Source organism: Budorcas taxicolor, chromosome 3 (assembly GCF_023091745.1).
Source record: "Budorcas taxicolor isolate Tak-1 chromosome 3, Takin1.1, whole genome shotgun sequence".
NCBI lineage: Eukaryota > Metazoa > Chordata > Mammalia > Artiodactyla > Bovidae > Budorcas > Budorcas taxicolor.
Window position 1 is genome coordinate 11,893,279 of NC_068912.1, and position 16,797 is coordinate 11,910,075.

The 16,797-nt window shown below is 36.5% G+C and overlaps 1 pseudogene; it reads left to right on the forward strand.

The window, feature by feature from the left end:
- Nucleotides 1–522: 522 nt before the first annotated feature.
- Nucleotides 523–1,610, forward strand: LOC128044862 (olfactory receptor 10X1-like; annotated as a pseudogene).
- The last annotated feature ends 15,187 nt before the right edge of the window (nucleotides 1,611–16,797 follow it).

The following is a 16,797-nucleotide window of genomic DNA, read 5'->3' on the forward strand; positions in this document are numbered from 1 at the left end:
GGCTTCCCTTACAATTGTAAACCATTGTCCAAATGTACTCCCCAAATTGCTAAGTCAACTATCAACTTTCACTCATTAGCTATTTATAGACAATATTTTATGTACAAGTTGCAGTGTCAGACTTTGGCTTTTTTATTTTTTTCTATTAAGGGTTTTTTAGATTCAGGATTCAGAAGTGATGCAAATCTGAATCACCTTTATGCTCTTCATCTGTACATGAATTAGAGTATTTCTTGAATTATTTCCTTTTCCAGTTATCAGCCAATAAAATCATTTTAAGAATAGGCCACAAAAAATCAAAGGTAATCAGTATTGTTAGCACAATAAAGAAATTCAAATGAAAGAAAATTGGGAAACAAATCATCTTCATATGTATTGTGTTTTCCTAAACTTAATATAAAGTTGTAAGTGTAATTTTGACCTTTAAGTTTTAAACACAAGAAAAAGTTCAAAAATTTCAAAAGAATAATGGAAAACTATATACTTATTTATTGTTTCTTTTGAATTTCAGATGTTCAAAAAATGAAGATCAATCAGACAGTCCTGAAGGAGTTCATTCTTGTTGGGTTTTCAGTTTACCCTCATGTACAGACATCCTTTTTGTGATTTTCTTTTGCACCTACCTTCTCACCCTCTCAGGTAACTTGGCCATCCTGGGTCTTACCTGGGTGGACAGACGTCTCCACACACCCATGTATCTCTTCCTTAGTTCACTCTCCTTTTCTGAGACCTGCTACACACTAACTATTATCCCCAAGTGAAGTGAAGTGAAGTCTCACAGTTGTGTCCGACTCTTAGCGACCCCGTGGACTACAGCCTACCAGGCTCCTCCGTCCATGGGATTTTCCAGGCAAGAGTATTGGAGTGGGGTGTCATCGCCTTCTCCAGTGGGTATCCCCAAGATGCTGGTAAATTGCTTGGCCAAGAATATAAATATTTCAGTTATAGGTTGTGGCTTGCAAATATGTTTCTTCTTGGGACTTGGTGGCACTAATTGTATGATTCTTATTTTGATGGGACATGATCGCTTCTTGGCCATCTGCAGCCCTCTCAGATATCTTTTGCTTATGACCAACATGGTGTGTGGAAAACTTGTGGCCTCTGCTTGGGTTGCAGGCTTCTTTGTCTCTGTGATAGAGACTGCATTGATATTCAGGGGCTCTTTCTGCAACCCCAACCTTGTGAAACACTTCTGTCATATGCGAGCTGTTGTGAGGCTGTCCTGTTTAGACAGTGACCTCACAGAATTCATTGTAACAGTGATATCAGTGTCAGGTTTGATGGGCACTTTCCTGGTCATCATCCTCACTTATGTGTTCATTCTTTCCACTGTCCTCAAAAGCCCTTCGGGTGAGGGCAAGCAGAAGGCCTTTTCTACCTGTGCCTCCCACCTCACAGTGGTCATCATCCACTCTGGTTTTGCATCTATTGTTTATCTGAAGCCAGAAGCATCAGGGGGAGATGACACAGCGATCGCAGTTCCCTACATTGTCATCACTCCCTTCCTCAGCCCTCTCATTTTCAGCCTCAGGAATAAGGACATGAAGAATGCTTTCAGAAACGCCCTTGGAAAGAAATTTCTTGAATACTCTTGTATTATCACTTTATAACCGAGTGTTCACAGATGTCAGTGAAGCATTTACCCTGAAATATCTGGAGAAGCTTTTTCACAGAGGTTGACACAAAGGGATCAAGTGTCTGAGACTTGGACCTGAGCCATGACAGGTATATAGTTAGTGTGTTAAGGAAGTTTTCCAACTACTTCTACTATTTGTTTCTGCATATTCTATGCTACTGCCAATCATCCACTAGGTGTTTTGTACCTTTACTGAAGTGCAAAAGCATGATGGGAGAAGAAACACCAAACCTATGACTACTATATCAAAGAAAGAAAGAAAGTGAAATCGCTCAGTCATGTCCAACTCTTTGCGACCCACGGACTATAGCCTACCAGGCTCCTTAGTCCATGGACTTTTCCCTGCAAGGATCCTGGTGTTGGTTGCCATTTTTCCTTCTCCAGGGGTTCTTCCCAACCCAGCAGTTGAACCCGGGTCTCCTACATTGCAGACAGATGCTTTACCATCTGAGCCACCAGGGAAGCCCAGGGAAGCCTTTCTTTACTATATTAAAGATGATTTTAAATTCCTAGTGATGTAAAGGTTGAATTTTTTTTTTCTAGGTAATATTGTGAGGGACTGTGTTGTGCTGCTGAGGGGAGATACTTATTTCTTATAAGATATACACTGTATAGAAATCACTGGCAGTCTAGTATGTTTCAATATATTTCTAGATATAGACAGACAAATAGATTGATATAGATAGATATATAGTTGAGTGTAATGCCATACTATTAAATTTTTTTAATAATACTGCACATGATAGTGTCCTTCCAATGACTGCTAGATGCTAGCTTCTGATTTTATGGAATATTTTGGGACACTGATTCAAAGAAGTAAACAGGACAGTGCTGCCTATGTGTTCTGTGGCTTAGGAAATCCTTGGGTGAGGGCTATAAGTAACCCCCATTTTCTTTAATGTGAAAGCAATAAGAGCTAATGTTTAAATAAAATTTTATAGTACTGAGTGTTTTGACAATAAAAGGTGTTCTGCAATAATTTTAGCAGACATACAATGAGTAATGAAGGAAATACAGCATTGGGTCAATACCATCTGAGCCACCAGGGAAGTCTCTATATATTGCCCTAGACTCCCCTAAAGTAGTGTTAGTTGCTCAGGCATGTCTGACTCTTCGCGATTCCATGAACTGTGGCCCGCCAGGCTCCTTATTTATGGGATTCTCCAGGCAAGAATACTGGAGTGGGTTGCCATTACTTTCTCCAGAGGATCTTTCTGACCCAGGGATCAAACCTGGGTCTCCTGAATTGCAGGCAGACTCTTTACCATCTGAGCTACAGGAAAGGTCAATATTACCCTAAGAAAATAAGAAATTCTACAAAGTTGATGTATCACAGATAAGTAGCAACTAATCTTACTGAAAATTCCAGCATAAAACCTAGAGACTTTTCTGAATCTTTTTCTCAGTTCTGTTACTACTATACTCTCTCAGGAAGGACATAAGTGGTATATTATGGGCTGGTATATATAAATAAAATGTATTAAACATCTTCTGCTCATTTTTAAATCAGGTTGTTTGCCTTCTTGATGTTGAGTTGTATGGGCTCTTTACTTATTTGGATATTAACTCCTTAACATTCTTAGCATTTGCAAATATTTTCTTCCATTCAGTAGGCTGTTTTCTCCTTTTTACAATGATTTCCTTTCATATGCAAAGACCTTTAAGTTTATTTAGTTCTCATTTTCTTATTTTAAATTTTATCTCTTTTGCTTCAGGAGACAAATCCAAAACAAAATATTTTGCTATGGTTTATGTCAAAGAGGGTTCTTTGTTTTCTTCTTGGAGTTTTTTGGCTTCTAGTCTTACATTCTTCTAGTCTTACATTGAGGTCTTTAATCTTGTTTATTTTTGTATAAAAATTTAGCTCTTACTAGTATTCTATTTTCATTCTTTTACCTGTAGATAATCAGTTCTCAAAAGAGGACATGCCGATGGTCCACAGGCACATGATAAGATGCTCAGTATCCTTAATCATCAGGGAAATGTAAATCAAAACCACAAAGAGACATCACCACACACCTGTTTGAATGGCTATCCTCAAAAAGAACAAAAATAACAAATGTTGGCAAGGATATGAAGAAATGGGAACCCTTGTACACTGTTGATGGGGATGTAAATTAGTGAAGGCAATGTGGAAAACAGTATGGAAATTTCTCAAAATATTAAAATAAAGCTGTCACATGACCCAGCAATTCCACTCCTGGGTATATATCTGTAAAAAAGAAACACTAATTTAAAAAGATACATGCACTCCAGCATTATTTACATTTGTCAAGATATGGAAGCAACCAAAGTAGCCATCAACTGATGTAGGGATAAAGAAGATGTGGTATATAAATAGACAATGGGATACTACTCAGTCATAAAAAAGAACTGAATTCTGCAATTTGCAAAATCATGGATGAACTTGCAGGATGTTATGATTGCCAAGTAAAATAAGTTTGAGAAATAGAAACACTGCCTTAATGTGTAATCTAATTAATAAAACACACTATTTAATATTATGACCAAAATAAATTAACGACTGTAGAAAACAAATTAGTGGTTACCAGTAGGCAGAAGAAGAGGGAGGAGGCAGTTTAACTCTAGGTAATTAAGACTTACAAACTATTATGTATAAAATAAACAAGGAGTTTCTATATAACATAGGGGATACAGACAATATTTTATAATATCTATGAATAGAACATAATCTTTAAAAATTGTGAATCACTATATTGTACACCAACTTATATAATACTGTACATCAACCTTATTTCAATAAAGGAAAAAGCAAAACATTGAGGATAGTAAATCTTGGCAAGTCTTCTTGGATAATGGCTTTACATTGGAAAAAAAGAATTTAAAATATTTGGTGTTTTGGGAAAATATATGTCATAAAATTGCATTGGTTTACAGTGCTTTTTAAAATGAAATATGTTCAATGTTTTTTGAGACAGAGTTATCTCTTTTTATGACTATACTATTAATGCTTATTTCCACTTTATGGTAAATATATGCTAAATTAAATAAAAATTAGATGTTACAGTTTTTAAAATATGACTTGTGGGATTTGAGACAATGCCATTGTATTCTCAACTGTATTTTTATCTATGAGCTGGTATTTCTCATTTTAAAAGCTTGTAATGTGGGGACTTCCCTGGTGGCTCAGTGTCTGCCTACCAGTGCAGGAGATACAAATTCCATCCCTGCTCCAGGAGGATCCCACATGCTGCAGAGCATCTAAGCTGTTGCACCACAACTACTGAGTCTGTACTCTAGAGCCTGGGCACGGCAACTACAAACCCACATGCTGTAACTACTGAAGCCTGCAAGCCCTAGAGCCTATACTCTGTGACAAAAGAAGCCACTTCAGTGACAAGCCTGTGCACCACCCCTAGAGAGTAACCGCTGCTCACCGCAACCAGAGAAAAGCCCACACAGCAATGCAAACCCAGCAAATAAATAAATAAATAAAATGAAAATCCAAATGCTGATAATGTGGATTACAAAAAGAAAAACTTAAGCAAATAAAATAACTGAACAAACAAATTCAAGCAAATCCAAACAGACAAATCCAAGCATATAGATACCTAAAACAGACTAGTAGTTACCAGGGGAGAAGCAGTTGGGAAGGAAGGCAAAATGGGTGAAGAGGATCAGTTACATGGTGACAGCTGGAACCTAAAATTTTGGTAATTAGCACACTGTGCTATATACAAAATTAGACATACAATGTTATGCGCATGAAATTATTATAGATTATAAACCCAAGTTTCCTCATTATCTCAATAAAAAGTAAGTTGAAAAAATTCAGAATAAAAACTTGAAATAAGGTGATTATTAGTGTTACAGCATTTGCATTTGCTTTTTGTGCAATTAAATGATGTTAAGCAGAAGATATTTACTCTGGAAATTTAGGTGTTTCTGTTAAGTGCTCAGGTTTGCCACCCATCAACTGGCAAAGATGTTCATTTTTCTACACTACACACTTCCTTCTGTTTCTGATGAAAAAAATCTGTTGCTCTTCACATTGCTTTTCCCCCATAGATAAAATGTCATTTGTTTTTCCTCACTAATTTCAAGACTTTTCATTTGTTTTTAGTCTTCAGAAGTTTGACTATTTATATTTTGTGTGCATTTCTTTGGGTTTTTATGTTTGTTGTTCACTTAGCAAAGAGATAAACTCTCTACCAGGCTTCAGGAATCCTGACTCCTACTTACCTTTTCCTGACATCATCCCAGAGAAGACGTTAGGACATCTTATCAAAAGGATGAAAGTTCAAGTGTCACTGGTCTTTTTTGACAAGGGTGCAGGTGGGGTCAGCATATTTTCTGTGGTGTTTAGACTTAATAAAAACTTTATTTTCTAGAAGTTTTCTTCATTTTTGATAGGCTGCCTTTTTTTTTTTTTTTTTTTTTTTTGCGCTTCAAATAGAGAAAGCAGGGTTTTTGTTGATTTCTTTTTCTTTTTTTTGCAAGAGGATCTATGTTGATCCCAGAGACCTCTTCGATAAGTTTTGTGCATAATGGCCACTTTTTAGTTGTAATAAGTGGGAGAAATATGGGGAAGGTACTTTTAATTCATCCTCTGGCAGCATAGGTCCTATTTTTCTCAAATAAATTTTATCACAGAGAGAGTTTCCTAAATAGAATGAGTGAAATCCATAACCTTTATATCTTTTCAAAGTCAGGTAAATAGGATAGATACATAGACAGCTGAAATGTGCTATAGGCTAATAGAATTTTAATTAAAAAAATCTGAACAAGGTGATTGAAATAAATAATATTTTTATTTTTTCTAAATTTCTTAATATGGAAAGTTAGTCAAAGGATTTATAAACAATAAATAAATAATTATAATTGACAATCATTTGGTAATAACTGGAAAATTCTACTGTGATAAATTTTTCACAAACTGGAAAGTCAAAAGTTAATGATAGGCAAAGATTCTTTTTTGACATGTTCAGTAGATTTCACATCATTTCTTTTGAAAACAGAAAAAGGAAGTAATAAGATTGTTCTCCCATAAATTATTAAAAATAACTGTCAGTAAGACCATTAGACTATTAAAGCTATATAACAGAAGAAATTCATAAACTTGATCAGCATTTATTTTTAAAAATTGGAATAAAAATAATCCTGATCAATGCTGTTTTAGCAAAAAAATATTATTAATGGACATATTAGGTAAGATTTTTAAGCATTAGTTTTATCTAGGAATAATTTTCTATCCAAATTTTAATTTTTACATTTAATCAAATTTCTTCTTTATAAAAAATATATTTAAAACATTTTAAAAATAAACCTATGAACATTTTTACTGCACAAAAGTATGAAAAGATGATCATTAAAAACCTATAAGTATATATATATATGTATATATGCATATATCAGCAAAGTTCATAGAGAAAGTAAAAGATATATTTTAACTGTAAGACGTAAGGTAACAAAATACTGTTACATTTAAATTCAATTAAATATTTTTAAATGGCTTGAGAAGTATATAAAAACATCAATATATGCACTGTAAAGAATATTTCATATGAAGAGATTACTTAAACCCCCTTACTAGGAATGAGAAACTCCCAATATAAAGGACATTTCCAGAAGAAATCATAAGTGATCTGAGACAGTGGGAAAAAGGAGTTGGCTTGGCATTTTTATAAGGACTAGGGAGTTAATACAGGGTGATATTTTTCTATTCAGAAGCTTTCATGGTTAGAGCACTGGCCTTTTTTATCTGCTTGCCCAGTTGTGTGGCAGAAGGAGAAGAGGAAGAGATGTAAAGGATTATGAACTGTAGAGAAAAGAAAAATATGGAGTCAGACTCTTTGATGAATTCTGTCAATAGCACTCTGTCTTGATTAATGTAGCCATACAGTAGGTGTTAGTATTGGATGGAGTAATTGCTTTCATTTTATTCTGTTTCAAGATTATTGTAGCTATTCAAGGGCTTGTGACTTTCCATATATAGTACAAAATAATCTTGTCTTTTTCTACAAGAAACAAGCACATGAAACCTTTCTAGGATTTTTAAAGGCATTGCATTTAATACAAAATAAAGTTCAGAATCAATTTTCATCCTTTTTCTAATTTCAATAGAATTTAGAATGTATTTGAGACTTTCCCTCTTCTCTAAAGTAAGCATTTATTGCTATAAATGTCCCTTTCAGAGCTGCTTAGCTGTACCCCAGAAGTTTAATGAGTTGTAATTTTATTTTCATTCAGCTATATACACTTTTACTTTCTTTGAGACCTCCTCTATGACCCATGGATTAGTTAGAAATTGTTTGTTTAATTTCTACTTGCTTATGTATTTTCCCATTGTCTCTGCTATTGATCTCAAACTTGATTCCATCAGCTTGGAAAACCGTGAAAACCTTTGCACAACTTCCATCCTTTAAAAGTTCTTGATCTTTTTCTTGTGGTACAGGATACTGTTCATCTTGATGTAGATGGGTTACCCTCCAGGTGCTGCTAGCAATGCTATTGTAGGCAGTCAGACCTGGCTGTCATGCATGAGGTGAGACTGAGTTTGAATCTCAGGTCTGCTGGTTCTACAGCTGCAGGCAGATTTGGGTCCTCACTCAATGGCTATGTGTCTCCTGATTAAGTTCCTGCTGATTTCCTGATATTTTTGGACAGAAACAAATGATTTTTAATTCTATTTGTCCTTTACTTTTTTTTCCTTTTTTTTCTTATTCTTAGGAACAACTTGGGGTGAAGTTTGCAGGACATTCCACATACCCATTCGAGTATATGAGACATAAAATAAAGTATATGGAACACACTGTGTAACATTCTGTGTAACATAATGTGTAACATTCTACAAGTCCTGAGATTCCTAACCAATCCGTCTTATCCTTTTCACCTTTCAGAGTCATTTTATGATTATGTGTTGAATTATTTCAAAGTAATTTTTTTTTTAAAAATTTAGAGATAAGAGCAGAGACACTTGAATATATAACTTTTTTTTTGGTCTGGAAATTTCATAGGTTAAATTTTTAAAAAGTTAGCAGACAGTTTGCCAAAATGCCAACATATTTTTATAATTTTTATATCTTCAGAGCAGTGTATTAGTGATAGTTCTTTTAAATTTTCACCAACCACTCTCTTTTCTTTAATTTTCAGATGTTCTAATAGTTATGTAGTACAATAACATTGTGTTTTTAATTTGTATTTCCTAATGACTCATAATGCTTAGCATCTTTCTAGGTGTTTATTACAGATCCATATATATTCTTTAAATGTTTACAAATTTCGGTGCCATTATATCTATCTACCTAGATATAATATTTTAAAAATATGTTTAACCAATTTTACACAGTCAATACATCACTGGAAGTATTGGGCTACAACAAAGTAGTTTTTCTTAACTGTGGGCTAGAATACACCAGCTCTTATTTTAGAAATCTTCACAACATTTCTCCATGACACCTGCTCTGACCATTCCGGTCCATTTTCTCTTATCTTACTTGAGTGTTGAGTCCTCAGCACTCTACAATATGATCCATTTTACTCTGGCACTATCACTATTCTGTAATCATGTGTCCCTAAAACTAAGTTCTGTTGGTAAGTTTATGATTAAACTTTCTATCCATAACTTTATTTTCTTTCTTATCCTGCATTTGTTCCTTCTTATGATTGAGGAATATCAAAAAAGGGGGTTGTAACTAAGCAATACTCTATATCCTAAAGGAAAGACCATCCCCTCAATGTCTTCGGCCTGCTTCTGTCTTTTTTTTTCTTTTTTTGAGAAAAACGTTAGTTGATCAGCCTCTTCTAGGTTACAAAAGGCTGACTCAAGTGCCAATGACTGGAAGAATGTGAACATACAGAAACAAAAAGAATAGCAGCTGGGCTGGGAGAATTGGTGACAATTTAAATAAATGTATCAGTAACATCAGAGTCACAGAATCTTTAGCTCCTTCATGAAGGGATTAGATAAGAGTGTCTGACACACATTTCTGAGTTGTTTTGAGATACTGAAACCCCCGCCAAGTAGAAGAAGCTACTGCATGATGATCATGAACAGTCCGGAGGAGGCGATGGCACCCCACTCCAGCACTCTTGCCTGGAAAATCCCATGGACGGAGGATCCTGGAAGGCTGCAGCAAAGGGGGTCGCTGCGGGTCAGATACAACTGAGCAACTTCACTTTCACTTTTCACTTTCATGCATTGGAGAAGGAAATGGCAACCCACTCCAGTGTTCTTGCCTGGAGAATCCCAGCGACAACGGAGCCTGGTAGGCTGCCGTCTATGGGGTCGCAGAGTCGGACACGACTGAAGCAACTTAGCAGCAGCAACAGCAGCATGGACAATCAGCCCCACATTGGCTGGAGCCTGAGGACTGATGATGTTAACACTTGTGACATCAACCTGTCACCTCCAGTCAGAGAACGGTGAATGAATCCATGACACAACTTGTAGTTCTTTCCCTCAACTTGCCTTTTAAAACTCTTACTTGAATCTATCAGGGATATCAGATTTTTCAGCATTTGCAACCCATGTCGTTGCTCAGCTTTGCAGTAAATGCTGCACTTTTCTTCATCTCAACCTAATGTCAGTAAATTAGCTTAATGTGCACAGACCAGCAGACCAAAATTTTGTTCAGTAGCATATCTTCCACTGAAGTATAAACCCCTGCAAGAAGAAATCATTCATTATTCTTTTCTGAGTTCTCCCATAGTACAGTCTTTAAAAAATGTAAGCCATTCAATAATACCCAGGGAAAGATTCCATGATTAAAGGAAAAGTGTTTATGATAAGTAGAAGAGTGAATTGAATGAGCATTAGAGACGGAATTTGCTCTACTTCCTACCAAAATAAAACTTAAGAAGTAGCAGGAAGCCTTGGTTATGACCATAATATGAACTTAGCAAGTTTTAAACCCCCAGAGATTCCCAGAATAGTTTTACAAGTCACATGCTACACAAAGCTCTGCAAATAATGAGAATTGCAAAGTTGAGAGAGAAAGTTATTTTTTTTCCCTCTGATGAAAGAAGAGAAAATCCCTCAGGGTCTCCTAAACAGAATTAAACCTCTAGAGCTAAGGAACCTCAAGGCCTCATAATTATTAATATCAGTAAAGATATCTAAAGGGATAGAAGGAAAGGCTCTAAACTATTGCTGTCTAGTGAGTGTTGGTGTCTGTTTAATAGTACAAGTGGCATAGCCGCACATCTCATGTCAAAAAACTCTAGAGTCGTTTCTTATATGATATTATGAATGTTTCAATGCCATTCTCCCAAATCATCCCACCCTCTCCCTCTCCACAGAGTCCAAAAGACTGTTCTATACATCTGTGTCTCTTTTGCTGTGGCATACAGGGTTATCATTACCATCTTTCTAAATTCCATATTTATGCATTAGTATACTGTATTGGTGTTTTTCTTTCTGGCTTACTTCACTCTGTATAATAGGCTCCAGTTTCATCCACCTCATTAGAACTGATTCAGATGTATTCTTTTTAATGGCTGAGTAATACTCCATTGTGTATATGTACCACAGCTTTCTTTCTTTCTTTCTTTTTTTTTTTGTATTATAATGTTCAATTTTATTTTTGTGGGAATGTCTCAAAGTAATAGGAAAGTTAAATGAAACAAGCAAGATGCAAAATGGTATACAGTGTAGGTTGCTTTTTTTTTTTTACTTTTATTTATTTTTTTTTACTTTATAATACTGTATTGGTTTTGTGATACATTGACATGAATCCACCACGGGTGTACATGAGATCCCAAAGATGAACCCCCCTCCCACCTCCCTCCCCACATCATCCCTCCGGGTCATCCCCGTGCACCAGCCCCAAGCATGCTGTATCCTGCATCAGACATAGACTGGTGATTGGATTCTTACATGATAGTATACATGTTTCAATGCCATTCTCCCAAATCATCCCACCCTCTCCCTCTCCCTCTGAGTCCAAAAGTCCGCTATACACATCTGTGTCTTTTTTGCTGTCTTGCATACAGGGTCATCATTGCCATCTTTCTAAATTCCATATATATGTGTTAGTATACTGTATTGGTGTTTTTCTTTCTGGCTTACTTCACTCTGTATAATCAGTTCCAGTTTCATCCATCTCATCAGAACTGATTCAAATGTATTCTTTTTAACGGCTGAGTAATACTCCACTGTGTATATGTACCACAGCTTTCTTATCCATTCATCGCCAGTCTAGGTTCGATGCAGGGTGCAGGATGCTTGGGGCTGGTGCACTGGGATGACCCGGAGGGATGGTGTTGGGCTGGGGTGGGGGGGGAGGTGGAAGGGGGTTTGGGATTGGAAACACGTGTATACCCATGGCGGATTCATGTTGATGTGTAGCAAAACCAATACAATATTGTAAAGTAAAATAATAATAATAAATTTTAAAAAAGAAAAAAATATATAAAATCTGGAGCTAAAAGGAAAAAAAAAAAACTCTACAGCCATAGAAATTTGAAATGTACAAAATTGGGATTGTTTTCCTCATTTCCCAGGTGGGAAAACTTGGATGCAAAAAGGCACAGGTATTTTCCCAAGATTATTAAAGTAACAGTGAAAAAATTAAGAATCTAGTGTCTTTGGCCAGTGCTTTCTCATGCTAAGTTGATCTTTGCCTCTTTGACCAAAGAATAAAGCATGCTTCCAACAATATAAAGGCTATCTTGGAAGAATATACCTGTAGAACTAAATTTGCTTTGGAGCTCTGGTAAAATACAGAAGGTAGGAAACTGCTGTTGATGGTTAGACTCTTTCTTCATGATTAATAATCACTACATTTTCTCCAACTTACCATTTCTCTTTGACTTTTGAAAGGGTATATATTACTTTTGTCAGTAAATCCATATTACAGATTAAATATGAGATGTTAATTTAGAGACAACTTGAGAGATAACTGAGGATAGGGAGAGTATAGTGTTCTCACCAGCCCACCCCCCCCCCCACCCCCCGCAAATATATATATTCAAAATAAAGCAGAAGCGGGAGTGGTCTGACATTCAGACTGTACTGCTGCAAACAAATCAAGTGTTTTTCACAGAATTAGGGAAAGAAAATAAAGAGCTTGCCTTGGAATTTGAATTGCTGACTAATAACATTTCCAAAATGCTTCTGTGTTTTACTATGGCTTGGAAAATAAGCTTTCTGGGCAATTTTGAAGGAAATGTGGCCTAACGTATGAAATCCTGCTGTTTTTCACATTATGTACTAGAAAAAGATTTGATTTTTTTTTTTTTCCAGCTAGGGTACCTGGTATTGCTTTGAATATATATACATATACATATATATGCAAAATATGTGGGCTTCCCAGGTGGCACTAGTGGTAAACAATCCTCCTGCCAATGCAGGAGACACAAGAAATGTGAGTTTGATCACTGGGTCAGGAAGATCCCCTGGAGGAGGGCATGGCTACACAATCCAGTATTCTTGCTGGGAGAATCCCATAGACAGTGGAGCTATAGGGTTGCAGAGATTCAGACACAACGGAAGTGACACAGTACATATACATGCATACAAAATATATTAACTATAAATAATTTTTATATAAACAATATATAAATAATACATAATTAATATTTATATATTAATAAATGGCAATACATATATATGTAACAAATATAAAAATATATAATTCACCTTTGGATACTTATTAATCCTTTAGTTTCACAATCCATATAATTTCTTAATTATATATTTACTATTAACCATCTTAAGAATTGCTATCTAGATTTTTCACAATGACTTAGGAATAAACAGAGGCATATTGGGACTCAGTGTGTTTTGTTTTGTTTTGTTTTAATTTTAAAATCTTTAATTCTGACATGTGTTCCCAAACATGAACCCCCCTCCTCAGTGTGTTCTGACTGGGAGAGGAAGTCTTTTGAAACAGTTCAGAGTCCTCCAGTAAGCTGTTTATATGGGAAAGTGCTAAAATTACCTGCAAGTCTGGGATTGGATCACTAGGAGACACACATTGAGTTTGAGTACTAAGGAAGCTTGCCTAAGGCCTCATGAGAAAGCCCAAATATCATGTAGACACTGTCCCTCATAATGTATCTTTAGGCAGAAAGGCAGAAAAATACCCTAATCTTCTATTTGGGAAAAAATGCTCACAAATAAGAAAGTGTGGATACAGTGAGTGAGGGAAACAGGAAAGATGAAAAGGTTCATAGACAAGATTAGGTCTTGTGATTCATGTATAACTCTGAAAGAATAAAGGTTTTGTCAGGTCTAAGAGGACAAGAGAATTCATGAGATTTCAATGGACCTATAAGGCAGAGTCCGAGGTACATTAATTCCTGGAAATATTTTAATTTAGACCATTTACCTGCTGCCTCTCAGTCTCAGTGACCAGACTGATTCTACCCAGAGAATGATTAATCTTCACTTCATTTCAGTTGCTCAGTCGTGTTCGACCCTTTGCGATCCCATGAATCACAGCACACCAGGCCTCCCTGTCCATCACCAACTGCTGGAGTTTACTCAAACTGATGTCCTTCGAGTCAGTGATGCCATCCAGCCATCTCATCCTCTGTCGTCCCCTTCTCCTCCTGCCCCCAATCCCTTCCAGCACCAGGGTCTTTTTCAATGAGTCAACTCTTCACATGAGGTGGCCAAGTATTGGAGTTTCAGCTTTAGCACCAGTCCTTCCAATAAACACTCAGGATTGATCTCCTTTGGGATAGATTGGTTGGATCTCCTTGCAGTCCAAGGGACTCTCAAGAGACTTCTCCAACATCACAGTTCAAAAGCATCAATTCTTTGGAGCTCAGCTTTCTTCACAGTCAAACTGTCACATCCGTACATGACCACTGGAAAAACCATAGCCTTGACTAGATGGACCTTTGTTGGCAAAGTAATGTCTCTGCTTTATAACATGCTATCTATTTTTTAAAATAAATTTATTTGTTTTAACTGAAGGTTAATTAATTTACAATATTGTATTGGTTTTGCCACACATCAACATGAATCCGCCACAGATATACACATGTTCCCCATCCTGAAACCCTCTCCCTCCTCCCTCCCCGTACTATCCCTCTGGGTCTGCTCAGTGCACCAGCCCCCAGCATCCAGTATCATGCATCTAACCTGGACTGGCTATCTAGGTTGGTCATAACTTTTCTTCCAAGGAGTAAGCATCTTTAATTTCATGGCTGGATTCACCATCTGCAGTGATTTTGGAGCCCCCCAAAATAAAGTCTGACACTGTTTCCACTGTTTCCCCATCTAGTTTCCATGAAGTGATGGGACCGGATGCCATGATCTTCATTTTCTGAATGTTGAGTTTTAAGTCAACTTTTTCACTCTCCTCTTTCACTCTCATCAAGAGGCTTTTTAATTCCTCTTCACTTTCTTCCTTGAGGATGGTGTCATCTGCGTATCTGAGGTATTGATATTCCTCCCGGCAACCTTGATTCCAGTTTGTGCTTCCTCCAGCCCAGCATTTCTCAGGATGTACTCTGCATATAAGTTAAATAAGCAGGGTGGCAATATACAGCTTTGAAGTACTCCCTTTTCTATTTGGAACCAATCTGTTGTCCCATGTCCAGTTCTAATTGTTGCTTAATCTTCAGTTCAGTTCAGTCACTCAATCGTGTCTGACACTTCGTGACCCCATGAATCGCAGTATGCCAGGCCTCCCTGTCCATTACCAACTCCTGGAGTTCACTCAAACTCACGTCCATTGAGTAGGTGATGCAATCCAGCAATCTCATCCTCTGTCATCCCCTTTTCCTCCTGCCATAATTCCTCCCAGCATCAGAGTCCTTTCCAATGAGTCAACTCTTTGCATGAGGTGGCCAAAGTACTGGAGTTTCAGTTTTAGCATCATTCCTTCCAAAGAAAACTCAGGACTGATCTCCTTTGGAATGGACTGGTTGGATCTCCTTGCAGTTCAAGGGACTCTCAAGAGTCTTTTCCAACACCACAGTTCAAAAGCATCAATTCTACAGAGCTCAGCTTTCTTCACAGTCCAACTCTCACATCCATACATGACTACTGGAAAAACCGTAGCCTTGACTAGATGGACCTTAGTTGTCAAAGTAATGTCTCTGCTTTTCAATATGCTATCTAGGTTGGTCATAACTTTCCTTCCAAGAAGTAATTTCATGGCTGCAATCACCATCTGTAGTGATTTTTGAGCCCCCAAAAATAAAGTCGGACACTGTTTCCACTGTTTCCCCATCTATTTCCCATGAAGTGATGGGATCAGTGCCATGAACTTCGTTTCCTGAATGTTGAGCTTTAAGCCAAATTTTCACTCTTCTCTTTCACTTTCATCAAGAGGCTTTTTAGTTCCTCTTCACTTTGTGTCATAAGGGTGGTGTCATCTGTATTATCACCCTGAGAACTTCTGCTATCTGTCCCTGCAGATTTTAGGATTCTGCCAATCAGTCACTAGGTGTTCTGACATTAGATAAAGTGGGAAAAGCAAGATTGACAAAGTCAACACCTATGATCACTACACTAATAGATGGTATAAAATAACTAGAGATATAAAAGTGGAAGAATTTTTCTAGGTAATGTTGTGAGGCACTGGTTTGAACCTCCCACAAGATAAACCATTTTTAATAGGAGGTACACTGTAGAGTAATAAAAAACTTATATCCATGCATATCTGAATTGGTAATCTATGTTTTTTATTCCCATGCCATATCAACTATGAAAAGTTTTTGATAACACTGTTCATAACATTTTCCTTCAATGATTCTCAGATGCTAGCTTCTAAATGTATATACAAGATACTTTGGAATATTGATTTAAATAAGTAGGACAGTAGAGCCTACATGTTCTTTCCTGGGGAAATTCATATTCAGGTCTAGAAATAAGCTCTTTTTTCTGTAAGATGAAAGTATTAAACAACAAATGTTTAAAAAACAGATCATGTCCTGTTGTTGCTGGTTACAGCAATAAAAGTTGCTTTGGATTAATTCTGACAGATATACAGTGTGTAATGAAGGAAACTAGATAAAAACAATATCAAATCTTTGTATTATCCAGAAGAAAATAAGAAATACTGTAGGAGTTATGTATCACAGTTATATAGCAAATGATCTTTCTGTGAATTTCTACAAGCCTTGAGGCTTTTTGAATCTTTTTCTCAGTTCTGCTGCTAATGTGTCTGCTCATGAAGGATACAACTACTGTACTTGTGGTTTGTATATATAAAATATATGTACAGGGTTGCAATAATTTC